This window comes from Bombyx mori, chromosome 22 (assembly GCF_030269925.1).
Source record: "Bombyx mori chromosome 22, ASM3026992v2".
NCBI lineage: Eukaryota > Metazoa > Arthropoda > Insecta > Lepidoptera > Bombycidae > Bombyx > Bombyx mori.
This window is the reverse complement of record NC_085128.1, coordinates 11,836,736-11,859,102: the sequence shown is the minus strand read 5'-3', so window position 1 is coordinate 11,859,102 and position 22,367 is coordinate 11,836,736.

The window sequence follows — 22,367 nt, the reverse complement described above, 5'->3', positions numbered from 1 at the left end:
GGAGGTGCTCGGGCAGCCCATACCCATCACTCTCTTTGGCCAGCCCATACCGTGGGCCACGAAGGTCAAATACATAGGTGTTACCCTCGGCAGAAGGATGACATTCCGTCCCCATATTAAAACGGTACGCGACCATGGCGCCTTCATATTAGGACGTCTCTACCCTATGCTTTGCAAGCGAAGCAAGCTGTCCCTCTGTAATAAGGTAACTCTCTACAAAACTTGCATACGTCCTGACGGGGCTCACGCGGCCCGCACTGACTTGAAACCCCTTCAGGTTATTCAATCCCGTTTTTGCAGGATAGCCGTCGGAGCACCATGGTTCCTCAGGAACGTGGATCTCCATGATGACCTGGAACTTGACTCAGTCAGTAAGTATCTACAGTCGGCATTATTGCGCCACTTTGAGAAAATGGCACGACATGAGAACCCTCTGGTCGTGGCCGCTGGAAACTACATATCCGATCCTGTAGACCGAATGGTAAACAGTCGATGTCGCCCAAAACACGTCATTATGGATCCCCCCGATCCATTAACTGTGCTTTTAGGTACCACAATCGTCGAACCCGTCGCTTGCGACGAAGGGCTCAACGAGCGAATTAACCCATAGACACAGCCCACTGAGAGGGTCAGTGTTCATTCCGATAGAGGCACCCGTCACGTGCGGACGTGCTCATCGTCCACTCGATCGCCCGGTCTTTGTTCGCCCGGCTTTTGTTAGCCCGGCCATTGTTCGCGCGGCCTGTGTTTGTGGTACATCTGCCGACTAAGTGCTCTTTCTGGAAGTTTTTATTTGTTTTGTTTCCTTTTGTTGTTTCTGTGTTCGTGGTACATCTGCCGACAAAGTGGTTTCCTGCAAGTATTTATTTGTTTTGTTTCTTTTCGTAATTTCTGTTTTGTTGTGCTTTTTCTTTGTCCTGTAGTAATCGCGCCGCATTGCCACCTGTGTTCAATAGAACCGCTCAGGTCCGAGAAGTTGGGGCCTCGCCGCAAGGCGAGTGTTTTCAAGACCCGGGGCCGCCCCACCTGGGTACTCAGCGATCATGGACGCTGTATTCGCGGAATTCCTCCGACTTCGCCACCCACAGCTCGCCTCGGAGTTTTTGGCCTTCAAGGCCAATCACACTGCGAGCCCTCTCGAGGACTCCGCCGCGCTCGCTGCTCCTGCGTCGCCTGTACCTGCGTGCAGAGCTTCTGCATTGAGCACCGCAGCCTCTGTCGTGCCTGCCGCTCCCGTGTCGCCTATACTGGCGAGAAAAGCTGCTGCGTCGTCCGCCGTGACCATCGTTTCAGCTGAGCGATCATCCGCGGCCTCCGTCGCGCCCTCTAAAACACCTACACTTGCTCGTAGGTCGCCTGCACCCGCCTCCTCGTGCTCCGACTCTGACTCGGACATGGAGGTCGACCTCGCCCCCGCCTCATCGACGGATGGATTCACCCTGGTACAGAAGGGTAAGAAGCGTGCCGCGGAGTCTCGAGCTCCCGCGGCCGCTAAAATTAGCAAAGCCGTGAACGCGTCGCGCCCCCGCCCTCAGACTCCCGTTGCGCCCCCAGCCCGTGCCACTCCGTCGCCGCGTCCGGTGGCACAAAATAAAACCCAGACCCCTCCCCCGGTTATCCTTCAGGAGAAGGCAGCTTGGGATCGAGTTTGCCTGGCCCTTAAGGCCAAAAATATAAATTTCACGAATGCCCGTAACCTCGCGAACGGCATTCAAATTAAGGTTCAAACACCCGACGACCATAGGGCCCTCTCTTCTTACCTCCGTAAGGAGCGTATAAGTTTCCATACGTATACGCTCCAGGAGGAGCGCGAACTCCGCGTTGTAATACGCGGAATCCCTAAAGAGTTAGATGTAGAGCTCGTAAAAGCCGACCTGTTAGAACAAGGCCTACCAGTGAATTCTGTGCACCGTATGCACACCGGTCGCGGTAGGGAGCCATATAATATGGTTCTAGTCGCTCTCCAGCCTACCCCCGAGGGTAAGAAAATCTTTAACACACAGACCGTCTGTAGGCTCTCTGGTATCGCTGTCGAAGCCCCCCATAAAAAAGGCACTCCTAGCCAGTGCCATAACTGTCAATTGTACGGGCACTCTTCCCGTAACTGTCACGCGCGCCCCCGATGTGTTAAGTGTTTGGGCGATCACGCCACGGCCCTCTGCGCTCGCGACCAAAAAACCGCGACGGAACCGCCTAGCTGCGTCCTGTGTCGAACACAGGGTCACCCCGCGAATTACCGTGGTTGCCCCCGAGCCCCTAAAATAAATCGCCGCGTCGCCCGCCAAAACCGCCTCCGAGCTTCCGGCCCAGACATCAAAGCCTCGGCACCCTCTGCGTCGCAGGCTAAGCCAGCGTTCGTTCCGGCGGCGGTGCCCAGTGTCTCGGCCTGGGCAAAACTGCTGCCGTACACGAACACGGCTACAACTCCCTCCTCCGCGATTCGTCCCGCCCCCGCGACTCGTCCCTCTCCCGCGACTTGCCCTCCGACCGCGTCCGACAATCTCGCTTTAGCGATCGACTTCTTTCAGTCGATCAACTTTGAGCGCGTTAACGCTTTGGGCGACGCCATTCGCGCTGCCTCCACTGCACAACACTTTATCGCCGTTGTGCAGGAATACGCCGACGTATACGCGTCATTAAATACGTACGTCCTCCCCTCACTCCGCCGGTAATCAATGGCGTATATAAGTAGAATAAAGCCCCTATCCGTAACGATAGGATTTTTTAACGCTTACGGTCTCGCAAATCAACGTGATCAGGTTTCTGACTTTTTGCGTGACCACCAAATTGATATCTTTTTAGTGCAGGAGACCCTACTTAAGCCCGCGCGCCGTGACCCTAAAATCGCGAACTATAACATGGTCAGGAACGACAGGCTCTCTGCCCGTGGTGGTGGTACCGTCATTTACTATAGAAGAGCCCTGCATTGCGTCCCGCTCGATCCTCCCGCGCTCGCTAATATCGAAGCATCAGTGTGCCGAATCTCACTGACGGGACACGCGCCGATCGTTATCGCGTCCGTTTATCTTCCACCGGATAAGATCGTTCTAAGCAGTGATATCGAGGCGCTGCTCGGTATGGGGAGCTCTGTCATTCTGGCGGGCGACCTAAATTGTAAACACATCAGGTGGAACTCACACACCACAACCCCGAATGGCAGGCGGCTTGACGCGTTAGTCGATGATCTCGCCTTCGATATCGTCGCTCCGCTAACCCCGACTCACTACCCGCTAAATATCGCGCATCGCCCGGATATACTCGACATAGCGTTATTAAAAAACGTAACTCTGCGCTTACACTCGATCGAAGTAGTTTCAGAGTTAGATTCAGACCACCGTCCCGTCGTTATGAAGCTCGGTCGCGCTCCCGATTCCGTTCCCGTTACGAGGACTGTGGTGGATTGGCACACGCTGGGCATCAGCCTGGCTGAATCTGATCCACCATCGCTTCCGTTTAGTCCGGACTCTATCCCGTCTCCTCAGGATACCGCTGAAGCCATAGACATCGTAACGTCACACATCACCTCGACATTAGATAGGTCATCGAAGCAAGTTGTAGCGGAGGACTTCCTTCACCGCTTCAAATTGCCCGACGATATTAGGGAACTCCTTAGAGCTAAGAACGCCTCGATCCGTGCGTACGATAGGTATCCTACCGCGGAAAATCGTATTCGAATGCGTGCCCTACAACGCGACGTAAAGTCTCGCATCACCGAAGTCCGAGATGCCAGATGGTCTGATTTCTTAGAAGGACTCGCGCCCTCTCAAAGGTCTTACTACCGCTTAGCTCGTACTCTCAAATCGGATACGGTAGTAACTATGCCCCCCCTCGTAGGCCCCTCAGGCCGACTCGCGGCGTTCGATGATGACGAAAAAGCAGAGCTGCTGGCCGATACATTGCAAACCCAGTGCACGCCCAGCACTCAATCCGTGGACCCTGTTCATGTAGAATTAGTAGACAGTGAGGTAGAACGCAGAGCCTCCTTGCCACCCTCTGATGCGTTACCACCCGTCACCCCGATGGAAGTTAAAGACTTGATCAAAGACCTACGTCCTCGCAAGGCTCCCGGTTCCGACGGTATATCCAACCGCGTTATTAAACTTCTACCCGTCCAACTCATCGTGATGTTGGCATCTATTTTCAATGCCGCTATGGCGAACTGTATCTTTCCCGCGGTGTGGAAAGAAGCGGACGTTATCGGCATACATAAACCCGGTAAACCAAAAAATCATCCGACGAGCTACCGCCCGATTAGCCTCCTCATGTCTCTAGGCAAACTGTATGAGCGTCTGCTCTACAAACGCCTCAGAGACTTCGTCTCATCCAAGGGCATTCTTATCGATGAACAATTCGGATTCCGTACAAATCACTCATGCGTTCAACAGGTGCACCGGCTCACGGAGCACATTCTTGTGGGGCTTAATCGACCAAAACCGTTATACACGGGAGCTCTCTTCTTCGACGTCGCAAAAGCGTTCGACAAAGTCTGGCACAATGGTTTGATTTTCAAACTATTCAACATGGGCGTGCCGGATAGTCTCGTGCTCATCATACGGGACTTCTTGTCGAACCGCTCTTTTCGATATCGAGTCGAGGGAACCCGCTCCTCCCCACGACCTCTCACAGCTGGAGTCCCGCAAGGCTCTGTCCTCTCACCCCTCCTATTTAGCTTATTCGTCAACGATATTCCCCGGTCGCCGCCGACCCATTTAGCTTTATTCGCCGACGACACGACTGTTTACTATTCTAGTAGAAATAAGTCCCTAATCGCGAAGAAGCTTCAGAGCGCAGCCCTAGCCCTAGGACAGTGGTTCCGAAAATGGCGCATAGACATCAACCCAGCGAAAAGTACTGCGGTGCTATTTCAGAGGGGAAGCTCCACACGGATTTCCTCCCGGATTAGGAGGAGGAATCTCACACCCCCGATTACTCTCTTTAGACAACCCATACCCTGGGCCAGGAAGGTCAAGTACCTGGGCGTTACCCTGGATGCATCGATGACATTCCGCCCGCATATAAAATCAGTCCGTGACCGTGCCGCGTTTATTCTCGGTAGACTGTACCCCATGATCTGTAAGCGGAGTAAAATGTCCCTTCGGAACAAGGTGACACTTTACAAAACTTGCATAAGGCCCGTCATGACTTACGCGAGTGTGGTGTTCGCTCACGCGGCCCGCACACACATAGACACCCTCCAATCCCTACAATCCCGCTTTTGCAGGTTAGCTGTCGGGGCTCCGTGGTTCGTGAGGAACGTTGACCTACACGACGACCTGGGCCTCGAATCAATTCGGAAATACATGAAGTCAGCGTCGGAACGATACTTCGATAAGGCTATGCGTCATGATAATCGCCTTATCGTTGCCGCCGCTGACTACTCCCCGAATCCTGATCATGCAGGAGCCAGTCACCGTCGACGCCCTAGACACGTCCTTACGGATCCATCAGATCCAATAACCTTTGCATTAGATGCCTTCAGCTCTAATACTAGGGGCAGGCTTAGGGACCCCGGTAACCGTACTCGTCGAACTCGACAAAGAGGTCGACGTGCAACCTAACCCATGCATCAGCCCGCTGAGTTTCTCGCCGGATCTTCTCAGCGGGTCGCGATTCCGATCCGGTAGTAGATTCATTCGCGAAACAATTGCTCTTGAGTTGTTAGGTCTCCTTCGGAGGCGCTCGGGCAGTTGTTAGCAAATCCCACAAAAAAAAAAAAAAAAAAAAAAAAAAAAAAAAAAAAAAAAAAAAAAAAAAAAAAAAAAAAAAAAAAAAAAAAAGGGTCTGTGTTAGCATCACTCCGGTTTGAGCCCCGCGAGCTCACCTACTAGTTAGGTAAGGTTACGCTGAAATGGCCTCTCAAGGCTATCAGCATATATAGAAAAAAAAAGAAGAACGGGCAGCCCACTTCTCTCCTGGCTGAGCCTTTGCTCGCCCATCTGTCCTGATGAAAGTAGAAAGGCTTCTGGGCCACCAGTAAACCTTCATTAAAAAAAAACCATTGTAATCTGGAACCCCAAAGGGAAACATGACGCGACTATTCATAGTAAGCCAAATGAACCTTATGTGCAATAAAGTTAAGTATTATTTCTTAAAGTCTTAGTTTTATTTCTTTCTTCTACCTTTAAAACACCACATACAGCCACAATTACGTCTTATGTAAACAACTTGCTCTAATGAATACATATTGCGTACAACAATACTAACGAGCCCAGAACTTAGTTATGATAACAAATCCAATACAGTTCGCGTAACAATACATCCAGTATACAATGAGGACTTATTTCGTTGAGAACTCGCAGTTACGTACAACTTTAACAATGTTAGGGAAAGGTTTTTTTAACAAGTTATTTATAATAGAGAAGTTCTCAGGTTTTTATTGTATTGAAACTCGTTTTGAAACAAATGTTTTTGTTTACTTTCCTTTATTTTCTATGGATGCCGCAAGCCCTTAAAAAATTCTCTCTATCTTTAATTTCTCTTTTTTTTCATTCGTTTCGCTTTATTATTTTTTTACATCTGGAACGCGAATCGAGTTGATATGTACCTATTTCTGCGCCGGTAAGAGCAACGCCATCTATCGTCGAAAAGCAGAAACGAATATCGAAAGAATTAGTAAAATCGAGAATTCAGAAGTCATTTATTGTCAAATAGCGAAAAAATACATCGAAAGTAGTCGATTTGTCAGGAATGTTCTAATTCTAGAGATTTCGTATCGACTATAAAAGCGTTGTAGAGATAACACGGAGGCAGTTCAAAACCAATCTACACGGAAGCCCTCTTCTTCGACGTTGCAAAAGCGTTCGACAGAGTCTCGCACAACACTTTGATTTTCAAACTTTTCAACATGGGCGTACCGGACAGTCTCGTGCTCATCATACGGAACTTCTTGTCGAACCGCTCTTTTCGATATCGAGTAGAGGGAACCCGTTCCTACCCGCGACCACTCACGGCTGGAGTCCCGCAAGGCTCCGTTCTCTCTCCGCTCCTATTTAGTTTATTTATTAACGGTATTGCTCTAAGCGGCAATTTCGTAGGAAAATACCTAATATTATATGTAAAGGCCAATAAGTTTAATTATCCCTTACGCTCTGCACCGTAGCAGTGTTGTGTTTCGCTTTGATGATGGGATAGCCGTGGTACTGTGCAATTGAGCCTTTTAAAGGCCTTGTCACTATGCTTGTATTCAAAAAGTACAATTTACGTAATACATATAACTATACAATTGAGACTCAGAAATCAGCTCGCAAGGATGCGGCTTGAGGAAGAGCCATGAGTTAAATCATCCGTCTAAGTAAATGCATTAGAATAACAGAAAATAATAAGAGATTCAAACTTGTCTGAAGCCGTGTGGCGGCATCCAAGCTATGAAGACTGTAATCTAATTATGTAACCTAATACCAGAATGACCATAAACTCGTTTTCTCAGTACTCGAAATGATATTATAAATAAGAATCAAAACCGACCTCTCAATGCGGTTCCATAACTTGTCATAAAAGATACGGTCTCCAAAATTAATTTAAGTTAGTCCTAGCCCGACAGTTTGCAGACACCTGTTCCAACGACGTTATGCTACTGTAACTTACATAAGCTTACCTTTTAGCTCGGAAGCTTCGACTTTGTCGTGAAGCAACAGGCTTTACGTAAAGCACATCTACTAAAGTAAAGTACGCCAGACTGTAACCTAAGGATATCTAAAGGATGGAGTTCGTTCTCCAATTCAATAGAATAATATCTCAATTTAATAGAAGCCGCTGATTTTCGCAACCGATCGTCTCGCCGAAACTATCATCCGCACCATCTGGATGGTTGGCGTTCCACTACAATGCGTTTTAAAAACAGTTTTCTGCCACGCACAGTAAATCTCTGGAATTCGTTGCCATCAGCGGTCTTCCTTAACAACTGCGACATTGGGTTATTCAAGAAAAGAGCATATTCTTATCTGAAGGGTAGGCAACGCACTGGCGTAAACGCTGTTGACCGTGGGCGGCGGTGAATCACTTACCATCAGGTGACCCGTCTTGCTCGTTTGCCTCTTAGTTATTATAAAAAAAAAAGTATTAAAAAAAAAATTTATTTAGAAGTCGTCGTGGCCTAAAGGATAAGACGTCCGGTGCATTCGTGTTGAGCGATGCACCGGTGTTCGAATCTCAGGCGGGTACCAATTTTTCTAATGAAATATGTACTTAACAAATGTTCACGATTGACTTCCACGGTGAAGGAATAACATCGTGTAATAAAAATCAAACCCGCAAAAATTTTTATTTGCGTAATCACTGGTGGTAGGACCTCTTGTGAGTCCGCGCGGGTAGGTACCACCGCCCTGCTTGTTTCTGCCGTGAAGCAGTAATGCGTTTCGGTTTGAAGGGTGGGGCAGCCGTTGTAACTATACTTGAGACCTTAGAACTTATATCTCAAGGTGGGTGGCGCATTTACTTTGTAGATGTCTATGGGCTCCAGTAACCACTTAACACCAGGTGGACTGTGAGCTCGTCCAACCATCTAAGCCAAAAAAAAAAAAAAAAGTATGATAATTCGCCTTATAATTCTTGCGATTACACTGGAACCAAACAGTAACGTGATAATTGTACAAGAAATAACAATATTGAACTGTCGGGGATAAATAAATTGAACTACGACTTTTCGCTGGAACGTGAATTATTTTATTTTATTAATTTAGTTTTTCTACAGGCTTAAATATATGATAACGGTGGTTTATTAACTAATGTTGTTTCATTTAATTTCATCGCAATTGATTAAACTCTCAAATTAATCAACTTCATCTCATTTCGCTTCACGAAACAAAAAATGTACCAGTTGTACGTATTTAAGTAACTGAAGATTAAATATAGATTAATTAATAGATAGTTAACAGATTGAAAGGCAAGATTGCCACATAAATTCTCAAGAATCTTTTTTTTTTACAGAAGGCAGATTTTTAAAATATCGGTTGATTTTATTGTACCATTTCGTACAGGCACAACTACTTATTCGGATAAATATGCCACATTATGCCACATATGGGTTTGAAAGCATACAATTAGTAAGGCAGAGCTTTCACGTAACCCATTTTTCTTCTGGGCAGGTCGAGGGCGCGGCGTTTAACTTGTAAATTAAGTAATAAGCAGTCTGCAACGTCTAAGTAAAGGGGCACATAGGAACCCTCCTTAATGGACGAATGCTTTTCGTGCAAATGTATTCGTATGCAAATACGAACCACTGAATTTGGGATTTTCGGGATGAATTTGAAGATTAGAATTCATTTCTATTTAATATTTTGAATTGAAATTTTTAACTAAAATTTAAGTACACCGCTTGCTATTAAGTTGCTTAAAGTGATTTTATTTTTGAGGATTGGCTATTCTAAAATAGCTTTTGACATACGATATCGATGTGTTGCATTGAAAAAAAAAATTAACTTCGTTCATAAATATGCAAAGGTTCACTTCTATCGGGTTTCCGCCGACTTCACACTATTTTTATACGATAGAAAAATAGCATAAACAGCGTGCGAGAACGCTGCTTCTAGTAATTTGAAGTTTAATCCCAAAGAGATGGTCAACTATCACTTGTTCGTAAATTCTTGGATGCTATTAATCATAAGTTTGCTCACAAACTTACCTCGTATAAACTTGTAGCTCTTGAGGCAAAGGACGATATTAATTTTGTAGTGCTCTTTACCTAACAAGTTGTATGGTGGCCCATAAATAAATTAGCACCTGGAGAAACGTAACTTGATAGAACAAGTTAAAAGTTCGTGCGTGCGCGAGTTTCAAATTAAATAATCGAGTTAGTGTTTTTTTGGGCTTTTGTTTATTCATCTACTGTTATTTATTTCGCAGGTAATTTGGGCGTAAAGCATTTTACTGAACAGTAAAGTTCCTATATTTAACCATTTCGAATAATAAATATAATGTGCTTAAATGAATATCTTTTATAAAATTAATTATAATAATAGAGTGAACACTAATTCAGAACATTTGTAAGAGGACACATTAAAGTACCTACAGGACAAATGTCACCACAATTATAGGTACGACAATGTAAAATATTATCAACATCGTAAAATGAAAACAAGAATAAGTGAAAAACACTACAGTGTAAAAATTACAACACCTAGAGTGATAATTTCATTAGGCAACAAAATATTGAATAACTACAGGAAATTAGAGAAAATTCAATTACCTACATGGAGTATTACGGGTTTTAATTCAACTAGATGATGGCCGAGTTTTGCTCTGTTTTTTTTTGATAACGCCATCTTGTTGTGTCTTTAAAGCGGTTAGTTGCCCTCAATTAAGAAAAATAGTATTATTATTCGCCAATAGATGTCGGGAAGAGTTGATTATTGAAATCACGAATAAAACAACATTTTCTGAAAATAAATCGTAACTAGATCGATTTATCACCCCGAAATCCCCTGTATACTGAATTTTATGAAAATCGTTGGAGCCGTTTCCGAGATTCAGATTATATATATATTAATATACAAGAATTGCTCGTTTAAAGGTATAAGATTAAAAAAAAAATATTAGTTCGGTAATAATCGACCAGTATGTTAAGCGTGTTTGTAGATGTAATTCGAAGATAAAATTTCACTTGTTATGTTCAGATCTCATTTCGTAACAGTTATGGGGGTCGGTTGAAAAAAAGTGTTTATGTTAACATTTTTTAACATGAAAGGTTGTTCGCGTGCAAATCGCCTATAACATTTTGTAATTAATGACAATGGCGTCGTTCGTTTAAATGTTAATAGAGGTTATTTTTCTTTGCACTAATGCAAAAGTTCGAGTTCAATGTGCTCCGGAGCCCCACTTTGCAATTTCAGTGGGCCTGAGATGTTATCTCTATCAATTATGGCCCATAAAACGTAATGACTTCATCGTAAATCTTTGCGTACACGACACAATTTTACTTGGTGTTGAATAAATGAGGCCAAATTACCTTTGAGGTATTCATGGCTCTGCTGAAAATCGCCTGCACTCTCTGAAATTTGTTTGATCCTCTACGATATTTAAAAATTAATGTTATATTGATAAAATTTCGTATAATCGCACAGGGAATCTTTAATTACGTAAAATATTAAAGTTAGTCTCACCTAGGTAGAAAAATTAAAAGCGATAGTGGAAGCTAACGATGCTTTATATACCTCTGAGATAGCAGCAGCTTTTAACGTGAGCATACGTTTAACAGAGACAGAAATTAAGGGATTTTGTACCGTATTGTCACATGCGCCGAAAAATAAATTCTTTTTGATTATTTTGTTAGAACTTGGTTCAGCCCTTAGAGGAAAACTTTCTCTTAAAACACTGTGGTCACTCTTCTATGGTCAAGTGCTGGTATAATTAATCACAGCGTATTACCAAATGGCCCCAGCATTTCTGCGAATGTGTACTGTGAGGAACTGGCTCGTCGTCGTGGCTTAAAGGATAAGACGTCCGGTGCATTCGTGTTGAAGCGATGCACCGGTGTTCGAATCCCGCAGGCGGGTACCAATTTTTCTAATGAAATACGTACTCAACAAATGTTCACGATTGACTTCCACGGTGAAGGAATAACATCGTGTAATAAAAACCAAACCCGCAAAATTATAATTTGCGTAATCACTGGTGGTAGGACCTCTTGTGAGTCCGCACGGGTAGGTACCACCACCCCGCCTATTTCCGCCGTGAAGCAGTAATGCGTTTCGGTTCGAAGGGTGGGGTAGCCGTTGTAACTATACTGAGACCTTAGAACTTATATCTCGAGGTGGGTGGCGCATTTACGTTGTAGATGTCTATGGGCTCCAGTAACCACTTAACACCAGGTGGGCTGTGAGCTCGTCCATCCATTTAAGCAATAAAAAAAAAAAAAAAAAAAAAAAAAAAAAAAACTGGACACAATGATAGAGAAGGTCGAGAATTTCCGGCCAGCCTTGAGTAATCGCTCGTACATGCTTCTCCTATACGAAACCGCTCGACCTCAATAAACAATCTTTAAGCTACAAGAGCTAGGGTTGAAAGTTTTACGTTATACACAGTACTCACCAAACCTTATGCCAAAGAATTTTACTTTTTCCAAAGCTTGGACAACGTCAGGGAAAAAAAATCAATACCCAAGAGAAAAAAATGCCTTTGAAGAGTTTGTTGGATCCCGTACCCTTGTTTTCCTCAAGAGAGGCATTGAAATATTACCATTAGGCTCGCAGAGATGCATCGATATCATGAGTGCATATTTCGATTGATAGAAATAAGAAATAGTTATATTTTTTTTTATTAACTTTCTGTATACTAAACGGTACTTTCGTAGGTAAATACTTTATCTTTATTTTTTTTTATTGCTTAGATGGGTGGACGAGCTCACAGCCCACCTGGTGTTAAGTGGTTACTGGAGCCCATGGACATCTAAACCGTAAATGAGCCACCCACCTTATAACATTATACCTAATGTTATAATTTATAACCTGTATAAGAGTACGTACATATATAATAAAATATATGATGTAATAATATACTATGTAGAATTAATTCGTTCATCCTCACTGCGCTTTTTCCAAGTACCTTCCGACTTTCGAATGAACTTTCCTCATCGAAGCTACCTGACCGCTAGGCATATCTGAGTAAAAATAAATGTTTTTTATTATACGATTTAAATTAAAATAAGTACCTACCTTCTGCGGTATAACAAATAGGCAATTTATACTAGATTCAATATTGGCACATGCTAGTTAACCTGTCAAGTACGAGCAGAATGTAAATCAAGCTAATTATGCCAAGACACGGCTTAGCTCTCAATTATTAACATACTAATGAATTAATTTGAATGAAAACAATAGATAATAAAATGTTGGAACGATAATTTAAATAAAATGAACATAAAAAAGGGTTTTCATATAATTTCAATTAAAGGTTTAAGGCGCTATAAATATAGTTTCTTGAAACTAAATTAATCTATACAGTTAATTCAACTATTTTTTTAATTTAGTCTGTCATTTTTTATTGTAACTATAATCAACTAGTCCATCACCACCGACACGGACGATGTATGTGACGAAACTTGTAAATTGTTTGACGAAAATTGTAAGGCATTTGAAACATAGGAAATAATGTGCAATACGAAAACGAGATTAAGCTGTAAAAGTAATTTTCATTATTTCTAAGACTCGCAAAAGTCGAACAAAATATTGATTAAATCTGGAGAGAGAGATTACATATGCGCGCCGCGTGAGCGAACACTACACTTTCATATGTCATGACTGAACGTATGCACGTTTTGTGTTACTTGTCATATTCTTACGAAAGAACAATTCACTTTGCTTGCAGCTCATGGGGTAGAGACGACCGATTAAGAACACAGGTTGGAACAAATTCCGTCCCCACTTTTAACTGGGGACGGAATTTCATCTCTCTGGTGAGGATGACCTTTTTTTTTTGCTTAAATGGGTCGACGAGGTCACAGCCCATAGACATCTACATCTAAGTAGGTACTGAAGCCCATAGACATCTACAATGTAAATGTGCCTAATGTGCCACCCACCTTGAGATACTTATATCTCAAGGTGGGTGACGCATTTACGTCGTAAATGTCTATGGGCTCCAGTAACCACTTAACACCAGGTAGGCTGTGAGCTCGTCCACTCATCTAGCAATAAAAAAAAACCTAGGTATTACACTTTGGCTGCCCAGGGTAAGGTCCCAATAGATTAAATAAATGGATAGATTAAACATTTTTATAGCGGCAATGGAGTTACCGCGCCTAATATCGCGCAGTGATGTCGTGAGGTCGACTCCATTTGAAAGCTACGACTGAGTTTTTCGTGGGGTTGATGTCAACCAGAACCGCTCTCCTAAATTGGTTGCGATGTGGAGCTTACGGTAGATGAACGACATGTTACTACTCGAGTAATAGATAGCCGTATCATTCACGAAGAGGGCTAACTGGGTTGCCGTTGACCGGGGTATATCAATGATATACAAAGGAAATAGTAAGGGGGAGAGAGCAGGTTCCTTCGACCCGATACTAAAAGGAACGGTTCAACAACAAGTCTCGTGTGATGAACATGAAATTATCTGGTACTGCGATGTTGTACAGTTTGTAAATTAAGCCGTACTGCCAGGCTCTGTAGAAAACCTTCACGATATCTAATAAGAGGGCTCGCGTGGAAAAAGGGTCTAGATATGTTGAGCTAAGTTGTGCTCCATAAGGTGGTAAGTGCACGTGGTGAGTGCACTTGTTGAATGCACTAGTGCTTAGTACAGAATCTTTGCTGTTCGTCTAAGATGATGCATTTTGAGGTGACAAAGTCCCAGGAAGCGTTTACGGATCAGTCCCCTTCGGTTGAAGGCGTTCGGTATTTTTAAGTTAGTAGGTCGGTTTTTTTAAGTTCGGTTTTTTTAGTTAAGTATTATAGAGGCATTGGGGGTGCAACGATTACAGCTGCCGCCGCCAGGCTTGCAATGATTCATCATTGGTCCGCTGCACAGGCCATTTGCAATTTTGCGGTCCAAAAAAGTAACGATTTCATGAATTTCAACTTTCTTTAATTTTCCATTTTTTTTTGTATTTAGGCATGTTCAAAATAAAAAATGCTTCACCACAATCAAGTCAACCACTCATTTATTGATAATACTATATAATATTCATTTATATTTTTAATTTTACGCATTAGATAACACCAACACGGATGACAATTTAAATAGAAACTTTTTTTTTAAAAGCTTAGAAATCGTACTTCGTTTTTAATAATGTTGTAATATCCAGTTAGTTTTCCTTTATTACTGTATTACATACTGATTAAATAAAATTGCCTAATTTCAACACGCATTACTGGAAAAATAGCAAACAATTTAGAATTTGAATTTCGAACCAGTGATACGAATGAAATTTGGGGTAGTTTTTAATGTATAACTCCTAATTTAACAATGTTTCCAAATATATAGATATAGGACCACCCGCTTGTTGACATGACAACAAATTTATTGTAATTATAATTACGGTAACATTAGGGTAATGAGAATAAAATCAAATAACTCGCTTTTGGCCCCAAATTTGAAAACGACCCACCACTGCGTGGAGAACAAACCAAACATAGTTTTTGATTGCGATTTGATATATTTTGTTCACATTAGTGTTACGTACGTAAATATCAAGTGATTATAATCAACGGCCGTCTGGTGTAGTGGTAAGTGACATGGTCACTACATACGGGGGTCGCGGGTTCGAATCCCGCCAAGGGAAGATATTTGTATGATAAATATAATTGTGTTTTCCAGGGTTATGGATGTATATTAAATATATGTATGTGTATAATAAAAATCTTACATGTATTTCCGTTATCTGGTACTTGTAACACAAGTTTTTTACGAACTTATCACGTGACCAGTTAACGTAGCGTGATTGTTAAAAAAAAAAAAAACACTTTTCTGTAGCAAACTAGTTAACAAGCTAAGGTGCTTGCATCACAAACGGAGAGCAAATTATTTTCGACTACCAGACAGCTGAAGATCTACCCGCAAATTAATCTATCCAACTAGAAGATATAAATCCATAGCAGCGAAAATGAATGCATCTACTACTTTAGACTTGTTTTTATTATCGTCGGAAGGTTTTTGTTTATTTATTAAGTATGTGGGTTAAAGGAGTCACAGCCCACCTTGTGCGCGACTTATACGCGATAAAGAAACGAATCGAAAATGGCGTCTATGTACCTGCACTGACAGATGGTAGGGTCAACAAATAAAAACAAAGATAGAAAAAAAAAGTTGTTAATTGAAAAAAATATAAAAAAAGGAAATGAGAGTGTTCTTTACTTTACTTTATGCACAGGGCGGGGTGTCTCATCTGGGATGCAACTTGCGTATACACTTTTGCTGCCAGTCATCTAAGTCGCACAACTCGAAAGTGAAAAAACTCGAACTCAACAACAAAGTCAAAACTGATATTTTTTTTGCATGCAGTACGCGCCGTGTGCGACTAAGGACAGCAATAATTTAGAGTGAGAGCGCATGATCGCCGCCGCCATTTTAGATTCCTTTCCTCATTGGCGCGGCTTATAATTTTGTTAATGGAATTCATAGACATCTATCTACACGAAAACCATCATCAACCGTGAGATGTATTAAAGTCTCAGCTGATGTATTATTTTACGAATGCCTCACACTTCGAGCCGGAATGCATGACTAGTTTGAGGTAAAATGAGAAGGATGATTTCCAAAAGCGCACAGACATCATTATCAAATTTAATTTTGTGTCATATTTTCCTTGCAACTTTCTTCTTGGTAGGAAGCATCAAATGTTATGATTATTTTAATTATTCGACACTAAATTTGGTTTTGAAATTTGTATGGAGAAGTTCCAAAGAAATATTATGTTGTTAAATGCAAATAAATAGGTACATACGTCACTCACATAATACCAAATTCATCGTGTCCAAGAAAACATTATAATTTGCGAGGAACAATCCAGTGTTCAAATTAACGCTAGAAATGTGGTATACTTATTTTAAAATTTTCCGTTTATTAATGTCTGTTTTTTGAAGTACAATATCGAATAGTAAGTCTAGAGACTTCGTTTACCAAAATTTACATTAACTACAGGAAATGAGAGGTAATAAAATAATTCTAACGTTTTCGTATTTTGTTAAAGGAGAACATAAATTTAGTAGGTTATCGATTCGTTTCATTGCAGTTTTAACTGCTCTTTTTTTTGCTCTACGAGGCAGTGCAACCCGCAGGCTATCGGCCTATAGAACTAGACTCCCGCACTCTCTAAGAATCTATTGAATATTTCCTCATTGACTGCACCAGACCGTGCAAGACTACGTCTTAATGATTTTTTAGCGTCAAAAATTATACTAATAGGTTGGAGAAAAAGTTTCTTTGCATTTTTCAAGAAAATTCACAACATTTTTTAATATCGTTTATTTACATTTAACTAAAGTATGTGGGTACCATTTTGTTCGATAACTTTTTGCCATCTTGTAGGTAGGGTACATTATTCGGCGGGATGGATGTAATGTGCACTGCGTAAACCCTGTCCCGCCGTCTCAATAGCTCCGACTGGGTTCCCACCCGGTCCGGGGTAGGGCGCCGGCTGTGAGCGGCAGGAGTTTTTAGTGAGGTTCGACTCCCACATACCCCACCTGCCGTGCGGGTGGGGATCCGGCGATTTTCTCCTGTGGAAAAAAAAAGGGTACATTATTCCATTGCTATAGAAATTTTGGGGCTTCTGATCCAAATAACGCGACAATTGGTTTTGGCATTCCTCTCGTGATGTTAACCTGACACTGCCTAAAGAATTCTGAACTGACCAAAACAAGTGGAAATCTGAAGGTGCAAGGTCAGTACTATACGGCGGATGCATTAACACCTCCCAGCCAAGCTCTCTTATTTTTTGCTGAATGGATAAAGATGTCTGAGGTCTCGCGTTATCATGATGAAAAACCACACCCCTTCTGTTGATTAATTCCGGCCGTTTTCTCTGAACTTCTTGCTTTATTCTCATCAGTTGTTCGCAGTATAGTTCAGAATCGATGGTCCTGCCTGCTAGTAACAGCTCATAATGAGTAATGCCCTTCTAATACCACCACACACACACAGCATCACTTTGTTGCGAGTTAACCCGGGTTTCGCCTCAGTCTGTGAAGCCTGACCGGCCTTTGACCACGACCTTTTTCGCACGTTCTTGTCGTACGTGATCTACTTTTCAACACCAGTTATCAGCTTTTTCAAAAATGGTTCGGTTTCAATACGTCGTAATAAAGAATCACAAATGAGCACACGGTGAGCTCGTGAGGTACCCAAATATCGAGCTTTTTTGTGTACCCAGTTTTTTTCAAATGTGCCAATACTGTTTTGTGGTCAATTCCCAGTTCTTCAGCTATGTCGTAACTACTGATATCGATTAGCCGGTCTTGCTCCACTTTTTCAAAAATGGCATCCATTTAGAGCGACGTGCATCTTTGACAACAAAATTTCCGTATTGAAAACGCTTAAACCAAATTTGTGCTACTCTCACAGACACTGCGCTAGGGTCCATAAACATCGCAAATTTTTTTCGCGGCTTTCGTTGCAATTTAACCTGTTTTGTAGTAAAATTTTAAAATGTATAGAATTTCTTCATTAGATTCACTCATCTGGACAGTAGGTACGAAAAATATATAAAAATCACATATTTTCCTAATTTGAATTTGGAATTATCTTCTTTAAAATTTAAACTTTTAATGATGCTAAAACCAGCCAGATACAAATTGTATAGCCAAAGAGATTTTATTACAAGTTCATACATACTATAATGCGAAAAGACTTTTTCCCAACCTATTATTTCCAGACAATCTACATAGACCCTTAGAAAACAGGCTCATGCCCTGATATAACAATGCACTGATTTGTCTAAATAACATTTCTTTAAAAATCACACCATTTCCATTCACAGGTCTCAACGCCATTAATAATTTGAAGCACTACAATAATTATACGTTATACTTTTTTTCCCTACCTATGCTGATAGCCTTGAGAGGCTATTTCAGCTTCACCCTAACGTTTGTAGGTGAGCTCACGGGGCTCAACCGGAGAGTTGCTAACACTAACCCTAGCAAGAGCAGTGCTTCGCAGAATCTACCACCGGATCGGAAACGCGACCCACTGAGAGTATTGTTTGAGCTACAATTGAACTTCTCCGTTGCCCACTCTCATTTGAGTCCTAATTGGACTGGAGCGGCCTGACAAAGTCGTACAGAAGGAATTAGAATCTTCCCGAAATTTCTCGTAGCACTCGAATAGACGTGATATTTGAGGAAATGTCCTAATGCTTGAAATTTTTACATTTATTATCCTTTCATTGCTCCAGCTATCCAAGGGATGTAACAATGCGAATATCTACGCTCATTTTGAGAAATAAAATTAAAGTCGCAACTGCATAAGGGTAAGGCTAAGTCTGGACTGTAAAAATAAATATTAAGAGTTCAAAAACATTAGGGTGAGAGCAATCTTTGCGCAAACACACGCAGGAAAGTTCCAGGAAACATTTTAATTTCAAGATCCTATTTTATTTCATCTCCTATGTGGATTTGATTCATGCTCCAGCACTATAGAAAGTCCTCTGTAATAATGTTGATGCTCTGCTTGATGGGGAATGGTTTACGTCACTTATATACATAAGAACCAGTGTGGTCAGAGCGCGGAGGGCCCAATCTCGGCGGTCCGTGCTGGAGTCATGGTCCAGACGGCTGGCCGATCCTTCGGCTGGTCGTAGGACCGTCGAGGCGATTCGCCCGGTTCTTGTGAACTGGGTGAATCGTGACAGAGGACGCCTCACTTTCCGGCTCACGCAGGTGCTCACTGGGCATGGTTGCTTCGGTGAGTTCCTGCACCGGATCGGAGCCGAGCCGACGGCAGAGTGCCACCATTGTGGTTGCAACTTGGACACGGCGGAGCACACGCTCGTTGCCTGCCCCGCATGGGAGGGGTGGCGCCGTGTCCTCGTTGCAAAAATAGGAAACGACTTGTCGTTGCCGAGTGTTGTGGCATCGATGCTCGGTGACGACGAGTCGTGGAAGGCGATGCTCGACTTCTGCGAGTGCACCATCTCGCAGAAGGAGGCGGCGGGGCGCGTGAGAGACGCACAGGCCCGCCGCCGTCGAGCGGGGGCCAGGGAGGCGGATCTCGCCCAAGCCCTGGCCCTCTAAGTGTTTCGGGTCTCCCTCACATGTCGGCCTGGGGACCGACGAAGGGGGCCTAAGAAGACGACGTGCAAGCTGCTCTGCACGCGTTTTATGCATGCGCATCCGGGTGATGGAAGGCCGGCTATCCTCAACCCACGCTGGTTCTGACCCAGCGGGGTATTCCGTAGGATAGACCATTCTAACCGGCGCCATCTAGGCGGGCTTCGGATAGCCTGCCGACCGAGAGGGCTGGTGGTCGTGGCGCCGACGACCGCCAGTCCGGCGTCCCGAGGGGGAGGGTGATGGGAGAGATGTGCTCCGCACTAAACGCTTCACTTTCCCCCCTTGCCTTTTCATGAGTTTTGTCTCATGCGAGGTTTGGACGTTGGTTGTTGAGAGACAGGAGGTTTTAGTCGGTTCGACTCCGACATGCCCCGCCCTCCATCCCCAGTGAAGGGCGGAAGTCCGGCGATTTCCTCCTGACAAAAAAAAAAAAAAAAAAAAATACATAAGAAGTGCCAAGCTGCTGCTGCCTACATATTGCGATCCTTAATTCGATCCGATATTCCCAGACTTTTTATTTATTAATCAGATGGGTGGACGTGCTCACAGCTCACCTGGTGTTAAGAGGTTACTGGAGCCCATAGACATCTACTACGTAAAAGCGCCACCCACCTTGACATATAAGTTTTAAGGTCTCAGTATATTTACAACGGCTACCCCACTCTTCAAACCGAAACGCATTATTGCTTATCATTATCATTGCAGAAACTTACAAGAGGTCCTACCACCAGTAATTACGCAAATTAAAATTTTGCGGGTTTGATTTTTATTACACGATGTTATTCCTTCACCGTGGAAGTCAATTGTGAACATTTGTTAAGTACGTATTTCATTAGAAAAATTGGTACCCGCCTGCGGGATTCGAACACCGTTGCATAGCTAGATTAGAATGCACCGGACGTCTTATCCTTTAGGCCACGACGACTTATGATATTAATATTTCTAGGATACGAGTATAGTGGGTACCTTGCCTTTACAGTCAAACAATTTCATACTGAGGATATAATAATCATGAAAGATAATAAAATTTTGTTCTCCAGTTACGCGTATTAGGTCCTTACATATGAAATTGGCGTTTTGTGCGGAAGGAATATAAAGTCAATTTTTTCTTGTGAAAAATATATTTAATTAATCAAAGTTTACACCGTTGTTATCTATGCACTTTTGCCATCTCGTAGGTAATTCATTGATCTCTTTACTAAAAAAAACCATGGGGCGAGAATCAATAAACTCTTTGAAGCTGGTTTGGACTGCCGCATCGGAATTGAATTTTTTTCCTTGTACGAAGTTGTCCAAATTCCAGAAAAAAAAATGGTAATCTGTTGGAGTAAGGTCCGGGGAGTACGGTGGAGGTCGTGGATATTCCAATTATAGCTCATCTAACTTGGTGGTTGTTCGTTGTGCAGTGTGTGTTCTTGCGTTGTCGTGAAGCAGCAGTGCCTAGTGCGATTGACCAATCTCGGTTGTTTAGCAGCTGCTAACTAGCTAGTTCTTCCTTCACGATTTGCAGTTGCTGACGATAGATATCTGCCGTAATAGTCTGGCAAGATTTTAGGAAGCTGTAGTGAGCAACACCGGCGCTAGTCCACCAAACACTCACAAGTAACTTGTTCTGAGTCAATTTTCATTTACGGCAGGATTTGGCTAGGTCTCCAGGGCTCAGTCATTGCGACGAGCACTTTCGATTATCGTACAGTATCCATTTTTCATCACAAGTAATTATTCGATTTAAAATCCCTTCATTATTGTGTCGGTTGAGCAAAGCAACACAGCAGTCGACGCGTGTTGGCAAGTTCGATTCACTCAATTCATGACCTACCTGAGCTATTTTTCAATTATTAATACATGAGCAATTTTTTTTTATTTTCCCTATTTGCTTCAAGTGGATTAATACAGTTTTAACAGTTACCCCGAAGCCTGCAGCTATCTCCGAAGTGCTTTGTGATGGATCCGCTGCCACAATAGCCTTTAAGTCTTTATTTTTCACTTTGGTCTCTGGCTGTCCACGGGGTAGGTTCAGAAGATCGAAATTTCCAGAACGAAAACTCTGAAACCAAAAACGTACCGTGCTCTCTTTTGCGACACCAGCACCGTACATATCATTAATACTTCGAGCTGTTTCTGCAGCACCGGTGCCACGGTAGAACACGTACTCGTAAATATACCGATATTTCATGTTTTCCATTGTGCAGTAATAAGCGACGCTAAAGAAAAAAATAATGAGGAAAAAACAAATGAATGACTGTTTTGAAAACTCAAATATACCAGCTAAATGAATTTATAAATTTGATTTTGGAATTCTTAACCAAAGAGAAGATATTTCAGATCAAACTGGTCAGTACGACATAACGATAATTTTATATGGGCCTAATATTAAAATAACACTTAAAGAAAGATACACATTATAAGCAAAACCTAAACAATAATGACATCGATTTGTTAAAAACAATATGTAAATGATAAAGCTCCTTATAGCCTTGTATCCTAAGTAAGATTTAAAAATAAATTATAAGAAACAGTATTAAAAGAATTTTTAAAAAGCACCAAGTATGCTGCATTGTCTTTCAAAAACTGAATTTCTTTCGAACTTCAGAGAGTCAAGGTGGGTGGCGGCATCCGCTTTGTAAACCAGTTGGTGACCACTTAATACCAGGTAGGCCGTGAGCG